The following is a 20447-nucleotide window of genomic DNA, read 5'->3' as shown; positions in this document are numbered from 1 at the left end:
ATAAGTTTTCAGTTATGTTTCATTATGGTTCCTAAATAAATCTAAACTGTTTTTTTTTTTAAAAAACACCAAACCTTTAAACTCTCTCTCTCTCTTTCTCTCTCCTCTCTTCTCTTCTCTTTCTTGTCTCTCTTTCTCTTTCTGATATTCTTTATCAGTATTGTGAATTTGGTGAATCAAAATTCTAATCCTATGAAGTTGTTTAACTATCCTTTGATTATAATAATTTGATATTTGGGGATGGGTGAATTATCTGCTATCAGACTGGCCAACTGAGTTTTCAAGATGTAAATTACAATGTCTAACGTTCTGATTTATAGATGAGAGAAGCAAAGAATGTGAATAATAAATACACACTCACTTCTCTGTATTAACTATGTTCCTGCTTTGACCTATGCCAGGAAAATCTACAAGGGGACAAATGTTGAGATGGCCTCCAGGACCACACATTTGAAGCCCTACTTATTTATCTGTTGTGGGCTACTAATCAGATGATATACCCATTGCCTTGAATTCCTTGAACACCTCCCCGCATAGGCTCCCACACCTGCCAAAATTTCATTGACTTTTGGGAAAATCCAACACAATATTGCTTCTCAGTCACTGTCAGCTTAGTCCCTTTGACCCATACTATTCCTGATGCTTGCCATCACAATGTGCGAGTCTTCAGGCTGCTAGCAAGCCCTATTAATTTGATCAATTATTTTGTATCACTATGAGACCGACAGACATGTTAAGGCAAAAAATGTCTGTCATGCTTAGCTGTTTCTAGTCCAGCATAGTCTTATTCTGTTTTTCTTCTGCACTCTTTACTCCTTGCTGCCCCAAATGCATGCATTATATTGGCACAGTGCCAAACCATGTAAAGGGAAATACTTTATACATTAGTAAATGAATACCAGTGAATTTACACTATAATTTACCATAAGGTTTCAGACACACACATCCACCCATCAAAAGCTTCATTACTGCAATATGCACTGCTTGGATCTTTTTCTTCATTTTACTCTGCACTTCATACCTTACAATGTAGTTCCCCTAACTCACGGGTCAGCAACCCGCGGCTCTGGAGGTCTTTCAGCCTTCTCCTGGGGCTCCCAGTTTGCAGAGAGAGAGAGACAGAGACAGAGAAAGGCACTTGCACTTCCCTTCTCTCTCTCTCTCTCTCTGTGTGTGTGTGTGTGTGTGTGTGTGTGTGTGTGTGTGTGTGTAACTCACGCTGTTCTCCAAGAAGCTGACAAGCTTATTGGGTGAGGCTCCTGCCTTTGCTACATCTCCACAGGAAGCAGCAAGCAGCAGAAAGCAGGGCAGGAGAGCCAGCCCAATAAGAATGTGTGTCAGCTTGTCCGAAAACAGCATGAGGCCAGCTTGCCAGGTGAGCAAAAGATCGGAGAGAGGGAGAGAGGGAGGGGGGAGAGAGGGAGGGAGAGGGAGAGAGAGAGAGAACTCATGCACAGCAGCCTCTATTTCTTTTTAATTAAACTCTTCAATCAAGTTTTTCCCCCATCATGTGTGTGTACGCGCACACATCTTGTGGCTCCCAGTGGTTTTTTTCCCCTCTGGGAAGCAGGTCCAAGTGTCTCTTTGAGTGCTTAAGATTGCCGACCCCTGCCCTAACTGCTGCAAGAGTTCATATTGCGACACATTTTATAATTAAGTCCTTTTTATAAAGACCTTTATTATTCTTTGGTTTTCCTTTCAATAAATGAACACATGATTGTAGATGATAGATAGATAGATAGATAGATAGATAGATAGATAGATAGATAGATAGATAGATAGATAGATAGATAGATAGATAGATAGATAGATAGATAGATAGATAGATAGATAGATAGATAGATAGATAGATAGATAGATAGACAGATAGATAGATAGTGTTCATTTATGGAAAGAAAAAACAAAAACAAAATAATAAAGATCTTCATATATAGTGTATATATATAGAGAAAGACTATATATATAGTCTCTTCATCTCCCCATGTAACAGAATTATTATTATTATCCCATATCATATTAGCAAGCCTACCCAAACCTGGTACCTTCAGCAGTCGTGGTCAAATAAAGTTCTGAGGACAGAATTTCATGCAACTCTCACTTCCATCAACTTTTTTTTTCCATTTGTGGGAACATCCATCTAAATAGATTTTTGAAAAGTCTTCAAGGGCAGCCTTTCTGTTGGCAGAATTGTATAAATAGCCTAGTAGCATTGTTAATGTTCACAGGGGTGAAACCACAAAACCTCTTTATTATTAGGGGCAGTATCATCTGCGTTCCTGTTCACAGTGTAAGACATAGCTGCAATCATCACGATAGCTAGACAGCACTATATTTTTGGAACCTGTTTCTATGGATAATAGAAATATTTTGAGGCAATCTGAACTTAAATAAGCAATTAAGATCCATTAGGTTTACAAAATACCTGTTGCAGCTGTGGAAATAAAAACTCTGCTCTTCTTATTAAGTCCATCTCTTCCTTTTTCAGGCAATACTCAGAAAGTTTATTATGACTATCAATCAGTGTCAGGCCAAATTTCTTTCCCAATTATATCTCTGTGTTTATACATGCCTGTGTGTGTGTGTGTGTGTGTGTGTGTGTATTCCCTGGATGATTCTGCATATTCAATAAACTGTTTGTAACAGCTGCTAGTTACTGTGCTGTCTCCTAAACTGAGGAGACTTGAGGTTTTGAGCTGCCCCCCCACACACACACACTTCAAAAAATCAACTTTTGCACTATACAAAGCAATGAATTTTGCTTTGGTTTTATATGTGTATTACCTCCATATGAATGAAATTGAGATATTCGACAGAAAAAAAAATCTAAATGGAAGTGAACTTTAGACTTTTTGCTGACATCTGGATTGGGAAAGATGTGTGTTGGACTTGCCTATGGTTAAGAATTGAGTTATGGAATGAGAATAAAAGGAGATGAAGAGATAGTGAAACTTTATACTTGTCATAATGAAGGTGAGAAATTGCTATTTTAGGAAGTTTTTTGTTTTCCCTTTCTAATCTTTCTTTTTTGCTTTCTTGCACCTTTTATTCTTTTTCTTTTTTCTTTTTAGTTTGTATTTTTTATTATTGTAGGTAAAAATTTAATAAAATCATTTAAAAATTCAGCCACTTTATTATATAAACCATGTTGCAAGGACATAGAATTGTTTCTGAAACTGAAAATGATTAGGCATTTGTAATTAGTGTTAAAATTAAATAATATTGCAAATAACTTTCAAGTATAATACTGTTTAAAAATATTTTTACGAAGTGATATTTTAAAATTCTGCTTTATGGTTAGTGTTCAATCACTTCTGAGTCAATATCATTTCACCATGTCTGATTCAGTAATTGCTGCTCTGAATTTTTGTAACTGCCTGATTATGTCATCAATGACAGAATTAACCACCTTTAACTCTTTTGATTGCCCTTGATGTTTCCAAACATTAGGATTTCTCCAGTGACTCTTGCCTTCGCATTATGTGTCCAAAATATTTAAACTTTAACTTCATTATTAGCGTTCCAGTGAGCAATTCATCTAGTACTGAATTATTTGTTCTTGCAGTCTAGGTTATTGTCAGCAAATTCCCCCAGTGCTACAATGTGAAGGCATCAATTTTTCTTCATTCAGCCTTTTTAATAGTTAAGTTTTCATAGCCATATGTTACTACTGGGAAAACCATGGCCCGGACAATATGTATCTTGTAATCAAGGTGATGCATCTGCACTTTAATATTTTGTTTGGATTGTTGTTGTTGTTGTTAGCTGCGAAGTCGTGTCCAACCCATCGCGACCCTATGGACAACATTCCTCCAGGCCTTCCTGTCCTCTACCATCTTCTGGAGTCCATTTAAGCTCACGCCTACTGCTTCAGTGACTCCATCCAGCCACCTCATTCTCTGTCGTCCCCTTCTTCTCTTGCCCTCAATCTTTCCCAGCATTAGGCTCTTCTCCAGTGAGTCCTTCCTTCTCATTAGGTGGCCAAAGTATTTGAGTTTTAGCTTCAGGATCTGGCCTTCTAAAGAGCAGTCAGGATTGATCTCCTCTAGGACTGACCGGTTTGATCGCCTTGCAGTCTTTGTTTGGATTAGTCATGTCTTTTTCTAAATAGTTAACATGTCTTTATTTCATAGCTACAGTCAACATGAACCTACAAATAAAATATTCCTTAGTGCCCTCACCCTCCCTTTCCTCTTCCTCCTATTCTTTGCATTGAGTTGCCCCTTCCAGGTTGACATAATCATCCAGCTATTAAATTGGTATCATCAGTATATTTAAGGTTCTTGATGGTTCTCTCCATTTTTCATTCCAGTTTTACTTCTTGGCTCCAGCATTTTGATCATATGTTCTGCATATACATTAAATAAATATGACTATAGTACCTAATTTTCAGTTCTAACTGTTGCAACCTGGATATCATATGAATTTGTCAATAAGCAGTTGTGGTGACTTGGTAAACCCATATTTGTAAAGGATATCTAGAGTTTATTATAGTCAACACTGTTAAAACCCTTAATATATCAATAAAGCAAAAATAGAAGTTTTTTTCAGAACTTTCTTGCCTTTATCATTATCTACCCTCTTCTGAATCCTGCTCTGCTACCGTTTTATAACAGATCATGGTATAATGAAGAAGAATGACAGAAGTGATAAAATTCAGTTTACTTTACAGGAAGGGCAGGTTAATTTGGACACATTCTGGGAGATTCATCGTCTTCCTAAAGGCACGCCTGATATATCTAGCATTGTTTTGGGCACAAAATGAATATTCATACCTTCATTCAAGTTTTTCAAAAGATTGATTAAGCTAGTTTGCATTCTATTTATCTGCTTTTATTGTTCCACTTTTTAACATTTTAAATTGTTTAATATTAATTCATTATTTATCTACCCTAGTGCAAACATAGAACAATGGGTATAAATATTCAATACCATAAAACTTATTTCTAAACAGTGAATGTTATAAAATATTGATGATGTGCTACTGTTAATTATCATACACTCTGATTTGCTTCAATAATATAGTGTGATTTATCACTTCTATTTGGAAATAGTACCTTTTAAAATTTGCTTTGGCATTTTACGCCTTCATTTTTGACCATCATTACTTTCTATTGAAGCCTCTGGTAATTTACAAAACCCAACTTGCATTCTTTACATAATAAGAAATAAATAGCCATTTTTGAACTATATCTCAAGTGTTATCTCTTTTCCTTTTTTTAATAATGTTGAAAATATGCTAATAAAATATAAGTGAAAGATCACCATGAATTATCAGTGCATCAGTGTTGGATTATTAGCTCCTATCCCTCTTCCTAGACTAACTCTGCTGGATGCAGTCCCATTGATTCAACTGTGGCTGATGCAATAGAAACAAAGAGTAAATAAAGGAGAAGGGTGAGAATAAAAAAGCTTGCAACTTTATGATGCTGAACTATTCTAGCAAACATATTTTGTCAGTATGGATCTAGCAGTTTTTTAATGACCAAAATAGGTATCTTTGATTTCTACAGTACAGTATTTTTCTAAAACATCTTTGGTGAACTTATGTCCATAGCATGACTGAAACAGCAGCTGTAGGTAACTATTACTTGTGCAACACCTTGCATTTCATTGAAGAGCTCAAGGGGCACAGGTGATGTTCCATCATCCTATTATTGCCTACAATAATCCTGGAAAATAAATGAGGCAAAGAGAGACTGGCCTGAAATCACGCAATGAGCTACTATTGATAAGGATGGATTAAAATCTGAATTTCCCTTTTCCTAACCAAACATCTTAACTACATAGCACAGTAGCTCTTGAAGTTAGTAATATTAATGAAAGAAGTTATTCTGAAGGATTGACATCCTACAAACTACAGCTATATTGTATATTGAAAATGAAACATTTGAAATAAAATTTCACAGATGCCACAATTATTTTTATTTACTGTCAACCAAGAAGCTATTGAGAATCCTTTATTGTATGCTAAAATCAAGAAAAAAGAATATTCTTATTCCATCTCCATAAAAGGTTTTTACAAAGAGTTGTCATATGTCCACTTTCAAATTTTATTCCAGTCTTTATGCAGATATTACAATGTGATTGTTCTATAAAAAGTAATCAAGACTACATATCAGCATTAGCAGGTAGACAGTTTTTTTTTTCATTACTAACACAAAAATAGGTCAAAGATGCAAGCTGGAAGCCTCACATAATCATCTGGATAAAAGGTAGCTTCAATAAAAAAAACACTTGAATTACTTTTGGATTCATTTTGAAATGATCAAGAAAATTCAACAGACTACATGAAAGATATATAAAAAGAAAATAAATAAAGGTATCAAAAGAGCTTCAGGAAACAGTCATTTTAATAGGAAAGGGTTTTGTTTGGGGATACATTGCTTGGGAGAAAGCCTGTTATCTTTATAAGCTATTTCTTTCACAGTTTCTCATCTATATCAATATTAAATATTGATATAGAGTCAAATCTTCAAATGAGAAAGAGGGGAGAGAGTATTTCTTTTTTTCATTATTTTCCTATCAAAGCATTATTGGAAATGCCAACATATGTATATATGTGATGTTCGGGAACAGAAATCTTTTTCTTTCTCAGTTGAACATAAAACAATGGCTCTTTCATCAATGTTTTCTTGCTTCCCCTCCCCCTACCACACACATTAATGCAAAGTCAACTAGCACAATTATAATTAGCATTAAGAGACTGCTGAAAGAACAGTTTGTTCTTAGTCTAGGAAAAGATTACCTATTTATTTAAAGATGATACATAACTTCATAGGCAACCATTCCTAATCATGCTGATGTTAAAATTGCAAACTATGCTTTAGGATGCTATGATGCAACTCCTTTTCTTTTGTAATGTGCCACCGCATTCCAAACAGGATGTACAATGTCTGGAAATCAGTTAGCAACATTATTTGTTTCTTTTCTCATATCAAACAGCATCTTTCTCTGTGACTTCCTGAAATGCAGTGTTTGATTCAAAGTCCAATCCAATTAATTATCTTTTATCAAAGGCAGAATGCCAGAACGTGTTCAGAGATAAAATAACAAATGTAATATCACTCTTCTCAGAAATAGTATGATCAATAGGCCAAAATTAGCCTTTAGTCATTGGACTGTAATGTTAGATGAGTTTTCTGATGAGGTAATCCTGTGCCAACGTATCTGACAATAAGCTCTCCTGAACATAATAAGATAATTATACTGTAAGCCTTAATCACTTGATGATATCTGAAGAATCTTGTGAAATTGGCTTTCATAGAGATAATCCACATAGACATTTTTGGCATTTTAGACAATTATATTGTCTAAACTATATCATCTTGGAGTTATCAGACTTATTTCAAAATAAAAGACGCAAAGCATAAATATAACTATAAACATATTCTTGCTATCAGATTATATATTGATGAACAGGGTACCTTCGTGTAGAGATGGGAACAGGTTGACATTTCTCTACTAAATGTAAACCTTAGTAATATGCTGAGATTGTTGGAATGAAAATGATCCCGGTTTCTCAGCAACCAGAACCCTATCCTTAAAGTCTGGCATAATTCAGCAATAGTTATTTTGCACTATATTTTGTTTTTGTTTTAGAAAAAAATGTTTTCTCTGCAGCTATGATTTCTTTTATAGCATTTCCAAAGCTCCAAGTCAGCTCCTGAGATACTTCTTCCCACCTGTCACTCCTCCACTACAAAATAACCAGAGGGTCCTGTGTCCATTATCTCATCATCTGTTGAAAAGATGGCAATTGGAAAGATTTGTCCCATGTCTGGGACTAAGCAAGTGAATTCTGAATGCTTAACAAACATTTAAAACATATATATAATGGAGCCTTGAAACAACTAGGGGGCAGATATTTTATAAATGTTTTTGAATTAAGATTGAAATTGCACCATCTTGTGTGAATAAAATCTTTTCCATTTCCCTTAGGTTGCCATCATAGTACTTCATTACTCAAGAGCTTTAATTCCATATTTTCTTCCCTTCCAAATTTTTTTCCTTAGCGTAGAAGTAGCACACAAGAAAGGCTTATTCTCCTTTTTGTGCAGAAGGTACCATGATCTTCTATTCAGGAAGGGAAAGCAATTTCAGGAATCCATAACTTGAAACTAATAAAAGATACTCTTTTTGACAACCGTTAGAAAAAGAATGTAGTATGCTTCACAGTAAATGTAAGTATAGTTTAAAGTCAATAACAGTCCTGGGGCTGGGGAAAAGGTATCTAAAATAAATCAGTGTGATTCTCTTCATATTGCAGAGTGAAGAATAAGAGATACCCATTTGCATTTTTGCTAAATTCATATCTTTTGTTCCTTATAGAATGCCAGTCAGAACTGCAAATAAAGGAATTTATAAAATTAGTCTGTTCTCCCCAGCTTATTTGACTTCATCTGGACAATATTGCTTAGCCTTGACAGCTCGGTCTGCTAGTCATAATTCTTCCTCATACAACTATCTACATGTCTACTAGTTTCTCCTTTTTATCTTCTGGTCAAGGAAACTGTGTTCCAACCTGCCAATGCTCTAGATTGTCTCCAGCTCAGCAGCACAACAAAAGAATTGGTATGCACTGGCTTATACATTATATTTATGACATGTCTTTGTCAAATCCACCTGCTTACTCATGCATCTGGCTCAGTTTTACTAAAATAGCATCTTTTTGTCAGTAAGTAAACTATTTGTTTAATGAGGATCACCATGTTATGTCCCAAGTGTCAACAGATATTAGTGTGTGCCAAGAACAGATCTGTGGGTGTTAGCAAATTTATAGCTATTGTTAAAGAAAGAGCAAGGCAGACAGACAGACACAGAGTCAACAAAAATAATATACTTGGACTTTTCTCAGCACTGACAATACCTCATAGTATTCAAATTTCATACAATGCTTTATATTGCCAGACACCAATAAGTGTGTCATTATATTATAATTAGTGGTTAATCACACACTGGCATCTAGCAAAGACATTTTTCATTTTAATGGTAATTCAGAAGATGACTACCATGTAATTTATTTGGAAGAAACAACTGCACAATTACTCTGTTATTAACACAATAATTACTAAATCTGTGCAGACATTTTTGTGGGCATATTACAAAATATAATGACCATTCCTGCAAGCTTCATGGCAGTGAGATAGCTACTCAAGGCATGCAATGGTCAGTAATAAAGCAAAACAGAGCATTGTGCATTGCCATATATTTAGAACAGCCACAAACAAAAAGCATGCCTGAAGAAATATAATGGTCTAATGAATCGATCCAAATATCCTAATTGATGTGTCTTATCCCACTACAGGTCTGAAATGGTGAGCTTATTTTTTGTTACAAATGCTTCTCAATATATGAATGAGGTCATTTTAAAATAGGAAGTTTAAACAATCGAGTTTCCCTTCAAGGCATTGTGTAGCATGAAACAAAGGAGAAGCGGGGGTTTTTTATACAAGTTTTATTGATTTTTTAATATTTACATATACATGTATTTGTGAAGCAATATGGTGGTTGGGTAGTCAAAGTAACAAATAACAAGTTGTTTGTAAATAGTTCAGGTTGCATCAACAAGGATTCCCTCTCTGATTCCCTTAGTTATCATATAGTCAAAATAATCAAGTTAATACATTTCTAGTTGTGACCTAGTCAATTAAGAGAATTTTCAATATATTTTCACTAATACATATCAATATCCTGTTTTTCAGTTTTACCTAATTGCAATAAAGTACTCTAGAGTAGCCTATAATATACAAAAGAAAGCTTAATTTTTGGGTAACTCACAATTCCCTATTTCAATAAAGAATAATTCTTGTCTACAAAACTTACACTGTTCATTACAAAACATTCTTATGTTTTACCAGGAAAGTCTAGTTTTCATCTTAACAAATCACCAATTATTAGGAAAATATTTTTTGACCTAACCGTTCAACAATTATTAAAATACTATCTTTTGTTATAAAATTCTAGATTCTATAGTATAGTTCAAAATTATCTTCTAGAAGCTTAATTTTGTTTTCCTTTAAAGATCTAAAACCTAAATATAAAATCAGTTTATATATATTTTTAAAAGATTCCCCTTAGTCCATCAAAAGAGATTTCGGCAGGGAACGGCTTAATCAAGATGGCCGATCTCTTCTTCTTTGGGCCAAAGGAGCTGCTCCGGATTCAAGCGGAGGGCTGCTGCCCTTCTGCAATCACAGGGAGGGCCTCCTTGCTGTGGTCACCCCTCCAGGGCAACTTTTGACCCTTTTCAGGGTCCTCCAATGAAGAAGGTTTGGATGGCAGGGAGAGAGCTCTTCCTGCACGTCCACAAGCGCTGTGCACGCAAACCGGAAGCTGGGAGAAGCAGTTTTATTGATTCTGCTCAGTAGGAATTTCACTACCATGGGACTAAACAAACAAACAAACATGGTGGGGGAAATAAAAAAAAACCTGACCCAAGTCATAACATAGTGAAGGGATTTTATTATGCTTAAGGTTGATGTTAGTAATATTGATATTAGTAGTGATACTTTGTAATCATCTTTGTTTATGTGCAAGCTGTTTTGTGGGTGCTTTATATTGGGAAATTAGTTATAAAAAAGCAAATGTTTCATGCTTTAGGTACAGGTGATTGTGTTTGTGTGTGTGTGTGTGTGTTAAAAAAAACCTTTCTTTGAATGGGGATGGCAAGAAATTAAGATTACTATTGTAAGGTTTTACACTTAGCCTCACTAAGTGTGTGTGTGTGTGTGTGTGTGTGTGTATCAGACATATTTCAAAGCCTCTAGCTCCATTCCACTGCTTTTTTTTTAACAGTACTGTAGCTGATGCAAAGAATAATTGCCATATAATGGGGGTAATCAAATTTAGGTAAGGAGTCAATCTCTCTATTATAATTTTAGAAAGGATATTATTATGTGCATGGTTCAGGGCACAAATCTGACAAATTAGAATTATACTAGTAAGATCACCCACACATTCCTATGCCTACCGTACAAGTCAGCTGAAGCCATTCAGACAAGAGCATGTGCTACTTGTATTACCTGCAGAGACCAGATATGCTTCCTCAAGGCCAGAGGTCTTCAAACCTGGCCCTTTTATGACTTGTGGACTTCAACTCCCAGAATTCCTCAGCCAGAGTGGCTGGCTGAGGAATTCTGGGAGTTGAAGTCCACAAGTCATAAAAGGACCAAGTTTGAAGACCCCTGCTCAAGGCTCTTATTTGTGAATTCTCTCTAACCAAGTCAAACACCAGCGAAGGAAAACAATCGCATCAAACACTCACAAACTTGAATTCCATAATCGACTATATTTTTCTTAATTCCAAACACATCAAAGTTTAAGCATGAGGCAAATTCAACTGTTAATGCCAAGACATGCTGTTAAGACTTGTGGACTTCAACTCCCAGGCTGGCTGAGGAATTCTAGCTCAGTTGCCACCATTGGACACCTCCGGTATATACATAATGTATGTTCTGGGAGAGGGACTTTCTCACAGATCAGGAACCAATTAGAGTTTTAAATACTGATATCAAAATCTGAGATCCTGTTGGTAGGGCACAGAACTTTGTGAAACCCATTGCATTAATTGAAATGAGAGAGATACTGGAACATGAGTGATGGCAACCAGTCCAGCCTGGGAATTGAAGTCCACAAGTCTTAAAGTTGCCAAGGTTGGACACTTGTGGGTATACATTAAGAGCTGTTAGGACAATGCTCCTCACCTGGGGAAAGTGGCTCATATAATTTGAAAGAAACCATCTTTTCTCTCATGTATGGTTTGGAATGTTCTTCCTCTACAGAAGAGGCTAGTTTGGAGACTATTATTTTTTTCTGTAGCAACAACCTGCCATGTCCTCTTATCTCCTGTACAATTCTGTGTCTTTTATTTAGTTATTATAGTTACTGTTGTTTCATTTTTATTTAGGTGTATAAATGTGATAAATTAATAAATAAGTACAGATTTTAAGTTAGGGTTTTATTCCATGGTTTTAAGGATTGCAACTTGCCCTGAGATCTTAGGATCAGTGCTGGCTCAAGAGTATATGGCATCCTTAGGCCACACCGATTGAAGGCACCACCTCCTGACAATGTAAAGAATTGTAGTTTGAGAATGATTCAGAAGGGGGGTAGTTTGGCATCTCTATCCTTTGGCAATCTAGGCCAATGCTACTAGAGGGCCCTGAGAAAACCATGCCTGAGTGAAAGCTGACACAGACAAAGGTTTTTTTAGTTACAAAGCCTTGGTGGGGATTGTGGTTAATAATTCTACTTGCTGTCTTCCAGGATTGTCTTCTTTTAGTATTTTACTCTCCAAGTTAGTCTAATTCTTCCTGGCACTCACTCATCTAAATATTAACCAGGCTAAGCTATTTATCTTCTGAGTCCAAGCAAAGTCAGTTAGGTGCTGCCAGTTAATTCATGAAGACATGGCCACTGTTTGTATGCATTTTGGGGCTTGGCATTTTCAATGGTGAAATGCAAACCCAGAAATATTTTATTCAAGATAACACAAAGTTTCTGCATCTTTGACCTAATTGAAATATACAAATCTGCTGAAACAATAACCCCTCGAAAGTAGATCTAACAGGCAGGAAAAAAAGAAAACAAGATGTATATATAATTAGAAGCCATGCATAATAATGGTGTGGGTATAATCAAGTTCCCAGCTGAAAGTAAGAGACAAATGTACCTGTGTCCTTCTAGAAGTCCTGCTATGCTATGATGATGTATAAAATGTGAGATGCAGACCTCAGTAGATTTCCATGCTTCTGCAGTTCAGAACATGAATTCTGTAAAAAAAAAGATATGAAACATTCTAAATGGAGATGCACAGCAGGTGCTTTTTAAAGTTAAAGGCCTTGGCATTTTGACCAAAAAAAATTGCTTTAAAAATATCAGAGATGTCTGCCTTGCATAAAGAGCAAGTGATACAGTCTAGATAAAATGAAAAAGGTCATTGTTAAAAGGGAAAACTTTTGTAGCTCAAGAAACAGACAGAGGGGGAGGCAGAAAGAAATCACAATCTAAAAGACTTCTACCTTGATAGTAAAAAGTTCACTTTAATTACTTTGAGTTAGGCTTCCATTACTGCCACCCTATGCTGGACCATAGCACGGAAAGGTCAATTTAATCCCCAAATACATCACCTGGTCTTATGCTTCAATTAACTTGTTACATTGCAATGCAACACATTTTACTTAGAAGTAAATCACTCTGAGTTGATCTACCAGTGTTCATAGGATTGCAGCCTTCATTTTGCACTGTCTGAATATGGGTTTCATCAATCTACTGTCAATTATTTTTCCCAGTTAGCCTGACTCTTAGTTCTATGGAAAAAAGAGAAACATCTGCACAATGCATAATTTTCATTTACATACTGGCATTAACTTTTGTTAAGTTGTTCTAAGGGTCCATCCTTAGCTTTGGGGGATGCATTCTTTTACTAGAACCCTTTTCTTTGAACCCAGTGAAGTTTATTTGTGGGAGATGCATCAAAGTCAGCTGATGGAGGTTCATGCCAACTAATATTCAGGTAGAAATAAAAGAATGGTAAATCCTTGGAAGATTCTTATCACTTCCTGTAATAATGGCTGCATGTGATCTATGATATATTCCCCCCCCCCTGTCTATTCTTTCCATATTCCATAGATTCGCATGGGAGAAAACAATGTTCAGTCATTGCCAGTTATCTGAGTACAGAGATCATGATACCAAAAAAACATACATTGAGCATGTTAACTCTGGAAAGGAACATCCAAGAACTATATAAAGAGAAATTTCAGCCAAAAAAAAATCATGAGTAACCAGTCTAACTGGTTCCTTATGGATCAAACTTCAACTGAGTTAGGCTGAATCCTACAGTATATAAAGAAAAATAAAATGATAAAATATTATATACATTTGGAGAACAGCTGCAACAAAGATGTGATTCAAAGAATCAAGTCTTTTTTTCTTCTCTTGTCTTGTTCCCTTTTCCTTAAAATATTTCAGCCTTAAAGCTTATCTTCCAGATACTATGAGGAAAGTGGCAGGCTGCGACTGTGCAGAATGTAAAGCAGAGTTTTGCCTGGAACACTGCTAGTGCCTGGTATATTGAGTCCACTTTCATTTTTACCTTTCTCTTAAGCTACAGAGAACTTCACAGAACAGCTTATGTACCTATAAAAACAAAGTTAACTATGTTTTCATAGAGAAGTGATATTGTTCATGAAGAAGAAAAAGTTCTTCCCATAGACTGAATAAATTTAGATGATTCTATTCTTGAATTGGACACAGTTGTGAGAAAGGAGCTAGTTAGCTCATGTTCATGAATTAAATGTAGCCATTCCTTTAATACCTAAATCTATATACTACTACAAATGTAATTGTCATGACCCTTAACTGACTAAAATGGGAAAACATAAGACAATACTTTATTAACCAAGATTCTTCTAATAAACTAACTTATAGAATGTGTGCAAAATCCAGGACCTATGAGTTTCAAGGGAATGAAATTTGGGAAAGATATAGCTACTTCAATGCTACTGGCTGCAGCTGGGCTGCTGGGCTGCTGCTACAGTTATGTGTTCCTCATTTTTAATGTTCTGTGACAGTTTCCCAGCCAGTCTCACAATCCCTTGTTCCCTCCTCCACCCAGCAGCAGCCACTTACCTGCCTGCTAGAAAGGGAAGGGAAAGGAGAAGGGAAAAGGCAGATATCCAAAGCTCCTGCAAGATTACCAAGGAAACTCAAAAGGGAAGCCAGTAGAAAGTCAGAAGTCACTCCTGCTCCCACTGCTTTTTTGCCCACCTGTGTCTTTTTCTCTGTTACTCTGTTTTAGAATAAATATCTCTAAAATGATAAGCCAATGGGCATAGGTAGAAGACTGGCATGGCAGGCATACCACATAACAATAACAATAACAACAGCAACAGCAAAAACAACAACAATAGCAATAATAATAAAGAAGTTGGAAGGGAACTTGAAGGTCATCTAGTCCAACCTCCTGCTCAGGCAGGAAACCCTATACCATTTCAGACAAATGGCTGTCCAGTCTTTTCTTAAAAACTTCCAGTGTTGGAGCATTCACAGCTTCTGGAGTTGTTCCACTAATTAATTGTTCTAACTGTCAGGAAATTTCTTAGTTCTAGGTTGCTTCTCTCTTTGGTTAGTTTCCATCCATTGCTTCTTGTCCTGCCCTCAGGTGCTTTGGAGAATAGCCTGACTCCCTCTTCTTTGTAGCAGCCCCTGAGATATTGGAACACTGTATCATGTCACCCCTCGTCCTTCTATTTATTAGACTAGACATACCCAATTCCAGCAACTGTTCCTTATATGTTGTCTAGTATTCTTCTAAAGAGATACATAACATCCAGGATAGGTATCTTGCTTTCTTCGTTCCATGCTACAACTGTTGTTGTTTTTTTAAGTAGGAGGAAGATGATGTATATTCAATGGCATGTCTGGTTCCTCAACATGTTGACTTTTAGAAGTGCTAGACAGCAATTCCTATAATACCCAGCCATATCATTTCCTTAGGAATTAGGAATGAAGTTGAAGTAGTTTGCTCTGGAGTGACCTCTCACACAACTGTCTCAAAACCCTCAGATTTGGCTCTTAGTGGGAAATCTTCACAGCTACAATTTAGGAGCTCTAATCACTTAGGAGCTCAGTTACATCTGCTATCTCAAAAGAATTTTAAAAAGAAACATCTAAAAATGAGGCAAAACCCAGATGCTTGGATGTTGTTGTTGTTGGTTTTTTTACAAGGTAAAAAAAGCAGTCAGGAAAGGTTTTAGCAATTGTACAGAAGGACCAACATCCAATAGTAATACACTGCACAAAAGTAATGTTGTCATGATCACATATATAATTCCCTCATGATTTTCACCCTTGGGCATTGGTTGCACCGGTTGTGCTTCGGATAATGCAACTAAATCAAATGAATGGAAAGCAGCAGCATTCTAGCCAGGCTCCTAAATCAGAATAATTTTAGAAATTGTCCTCAAGTGCAAGGCAGAATAAATTCAAAGAACATCCTTCCCAGACGTGTTTCCTTAAAATAAATAGGAGTTCAATGTCTGTAATCTTGGGAGGATTAAGAGTTGGAAACCCAACACAAGCAGAGGTCTGTAAGAAAGAAACAAAAAAGGGGAGAATGGTTCATTATATCTGCATGATCACAGAGTCTGACAATAGTATCTCATTTATCCAAATAATTGTTGCCTGACTAGTCTGGACTGCATGAAATCTAGTCTGGACTGCATGAAAAACAATGGACAAGTTAAAATAGGCCTGTAAATGCAAGGCAGTCTTGAGCCCCTTCATGCCTCTATTTAGAAATAAAGCATTGGCCACTGGGCACTAATTCAGCAAAGTACTTCACTTGATCTGTTTAGTCCATTGGATTGTTGCTGAGCTAAGCCTCTGGTGGCGCATTCATTCCACCTTTTCTCTTTACCTAAGTCTCATGTTTAATAAAGGTTGCCAGGAGCTAGCATTTAAGTACTGTATGTGCCTCAGTAAAACCTTCTACATAAGCTATAAAAGATGAACACTGCTATTGGTACAATTTTGTAAGCACAAGTTGAAATGAATGGATACCTTCCAAATGTCTGCATATTTGCAGAAGCATATGCTTCAGGTAATATTGACGTTCACCCACTAACAATTAATCACCCTGAAATATTTTATTCTGGACACAGGGAAAGGCAATCTGCTGGCTGAAAACACCCAAATGAACCTGTAGTTATCAATGCCACTCTGAGTTATAGAAGATAGGGAAGCGAGGTTCATCTGGAACTATTTAAATGCTTTAGCTGCAAGAACTGGACTTCATTTTATATTTGCCATCTCATTTCTATTTAATCAATAATTTTCTATCAGATTAAACAGGATAGAGTTTTCTGTTGGAGTTAGGTTGGTGTGTGCCTTTGAATCAGTGTCTGGTTAGTCTCTGCAGGGACTGTTTTTGTTTTAAAGGATTTGGAAATATGTCTCTGGAAATTCTCAGTCATTCAGGTCATGGTTGTCCCAAAGGTGCTTTTCTCCAAAAGGCAACTGGATTTTCTTGGTTTTTCTTGAAGATGTTTCATTGCTCATCTGAGAAGCTTTTTTAGTTCTAACTAACCAGTGGATTTGTATTCTTTTCAATCAGCCAGTTGCTACACTCTGAGAGTCATTGAAACCACCTTGGGGTTCATCTGTGTCTTCAAAGTCACCTGAATCAAAGTGCAAATGAGTGTGGAACCCACCTTAGGACTGCTGCTAGGACTTCATAGTAAACAGGAAATAAGTGCTGTCATATCCCTCCCTCTCTGTTGAGAGAGGCCTGTTCAGTTTTAACACAGATAGCCTCTTTGACTCCTCTTTCAAACCAGTAGTCCTCTCAGTCCAGAATGTAAACCCTGTTGTCTTCAAAAGAGTGCCCTTTGTCTTTCAGGTGTGTATTAAATCCTGTCCTGATGAGTTTGCTCTCTTGTGTTGTGCCATGTACTTGTTGAGTGGTTGTTTTGTATTTATTTTGATTTTGGAAGCAGTTTGCTGTTGACTCCTTCCTAGGATGACAATTAAAGGTCACCCAGGTGGGTTTGTGCCTAAGGCAGGACTAGTACTCATAATTTCTTGGTTTCTAGCTTGATGCTTTTACCACTATACCAGACTGGCTCTCTGGAGTTATTGGGATCAAATTTGCTGCTGTGTGCAGCATTCTACTTATTCCAGTATATTAAAGATGGTTTGAATTCCTGAAAGTATAACCATCTGGACCATTGACCACATGCTATAGGAGCCTTGTGTGTGTGTGTGTGTGTGTGTGAGAGAGAGAGAGAGAGAGAGAGAGAGAGAGAGAGAGAGAGAGAGAGAGAGAGAGAGAGAGAGAGAGAGAGAGAGAGAGAGAGAGAGAGAGAGAGAGAGAGAGAGAGAGAGAGAGAGAGAGAGAGAGAGAGAGAAGTAAAGAGCAGGAGAAAGAAAAGTGGAATGTTGGAAGCAGAGAAGGATAATCAATAGACTATAGTCTGCATTTCATTAATATTGACTTTGAGTTTACACTACTGTTTTGTTCTCTCAACTTGAAGTTCAGAGAAACATTATGGCAGTGATCTTTTCTAATTCATTTTAATTGGCAAGATGAAATAGTAATGGAACAGACATTTATTGAAAGGTCTATTTTTGTTTTTTTAAAATTAAAAAAGAAATAAAATAAAATCCTAGGACAGAGAGGGCTTGTCAATAAATATGCAGTATAATATTTTTGAAAGACAGGCAGTTTGTGTAATAGGTAATAGTTACGACATCAGTCTATAAACCAGAAGAGCATGAGTTCTAGTCTTATCTTAGCCATGAAGCCAGCTTGGTGACTGTGATCAGTCACTCTCTCTCTCAGTCCTAAGAAGAAGGCAATGACAAGACACTTCTGAAATCTTATTTTAAAAAAACTCCAGGTAGTAACCATCCAGGAAATCACCAAGAGTCAAGACTAACTTGAAGACACCAAAACAAAACAAAGTAATACAAAACACCTTAGATGTCTATGGGTATTGCATGATTATTATTATTTATTTATTTATTATTTAAATTTATATACCGCCCTATTCCTAGGACTCAGGGCGGTTTACAGGGAAAATTAAAATACATAGTATACAAAATTAAAATCAATTAAAACTATTGATTAAATTACAGTCCCTGAAGTTAAACTAAAACCCAATTAAATTAAATTAAATTAAAACCCCTCAGTCTGGGCCAAACAGCTTGAAGAACCAGGTTTTCAAGTCCCGGCGAAATGAGCAAAGGTCAGGGGCAGTCCTGAGTTCCGTGGGAAGTTGGTTCCATAGGGCCGGCGCGCCCACAGAGAACGCCCTTCCACTAGGAATAACCCGCCGGCATTCCTTAACCGGCGGTACCCTGAGAAGGCCCTCCCTGTGGGAGCGCACAGGATAATGGGAAGTTGATGCCAGCAGCAGTTGTTCCCTTAGATAATCCGGACCCAAGCCATTTAGGGCTATTAATTTATGGAATTTGGTACCACAAGATGTGTTGATAATTATATTTATCTTTATGGTATATAATGTTATATATTATAATGAAGTAGGATTTAGGTAGGATTGCATGCTTAATTATCATGATAGTTAAAATGAATGATTAGATTGAAGAGATTCGCTGATAACCATTTGAAAACTATCTGAAAGAACATAAGCAAAAGATTATGAGAACCAAGAATCGATAAATAAGATTGTCCAGAAGATTGGTTGTAGCAGAAAACCAAATGCGTTGTCTGTCAAACAAGTAAGTTAATTGCCTTGTGAACCACCCTGGGTCCTGCGGGAGAAGGGTGGTATGTAAGTTTAATAAATAATAATAATAATAAAAAGATACAGTTTCACTAGACTATTTCCATTTTGTTTCCATTACAGCTGTCAAAGAGTAGAAATGAAGGCTAATAGTGTTTGATCATCAGGCACACTAAAATAAGAGAGTTACTTCGGTGATATATTCTTCTCTATGTTAAGTCAGAGGTGAACAATATTGTATTTATTTATTTGCCTAGTAAATAATTTACTTATTTACTGAACTGTTTTGGCCTTCCCACCCTTCTAAGCAGGGCTGGTAGGCTAAGACAAAATAGACTTCACTTAGGGTGCCAAAACATTGAGGCATCAACACCAATCCCTCTTCTAAACCATTCTAAAAATATACTGTATGTCAGTTATCTGACCCATATTTCATTTTCCCACACACAAAAAATTGTTCTCCTAAGTAGAAGCAGAACTAGAATCAGAATTAGGTCTTAAACTGAAGGGAGAACTAGAATAGAAATATGTGATATGGTCAAAAAATTAAAGAACACTTAATTATACTTTTGAAGAGTTGCTGTCAGTTTAATAAAGAACAATGTTGGCTAGTAAAACTAAATTGCCCTAGACAGTGCTATACTGTTTAAGGCTTGCTTGTTCAAAGGGAATTCCACTGAAGAGAGAAGTTGTTCTTGGTAAGAGATGTTTGCTGAGATCTGGGGAAAGACTTGCTGAAAACCTAAAAAAAGATGTACCATGAAGATCCAAGATGTTGGAAGATGACAGCATTTACCCATTGGAAAAAGGTTAGCTCTGTTTTAGTAACAGGGAAAATTGACAACAACATCTTTAAGCGTTTTATCAATTCTAAATAGTAGAAATAGTAGTAATTAGAATATTTATAAAGACAGAGTAATGAACACATTGTTAAAAGTTTGTTTTTCATGCAATAATGTCTTGTAAATAACCTGCAGCTCAGGACCAACAGCGGGGTATATGATATTTCCTTTTTAGAGATATTTAAGCTGGTAAGTGCTGCTAGATACAGAGAAATACAGGAGGGAAAAGGCCAGAAATATGTTGAAAGATAGCATGGATACACAGCTGTCTACTTGAAGGGAGAACTGGTGGTAGAAAGAAAAGACAACAATCTGGCAACAGGATCTTAGATAAAAAGCTGACATTGATGTACCAACA

The sequence above is a fragment of the Vipera berus genome (genome assembly GCF_964194415.1).
Source record: "Vipera berus genome assembly, chromosome: 3".
NCBI classification, from domain to species: Eukaryota; Metazoa; Chordata; class Lepidosauria; order Squamata; family Viperidae; genus Vipera; species Vipera berus.
This window is presented reverse-complemented; position numbering follows the sequence as displayed.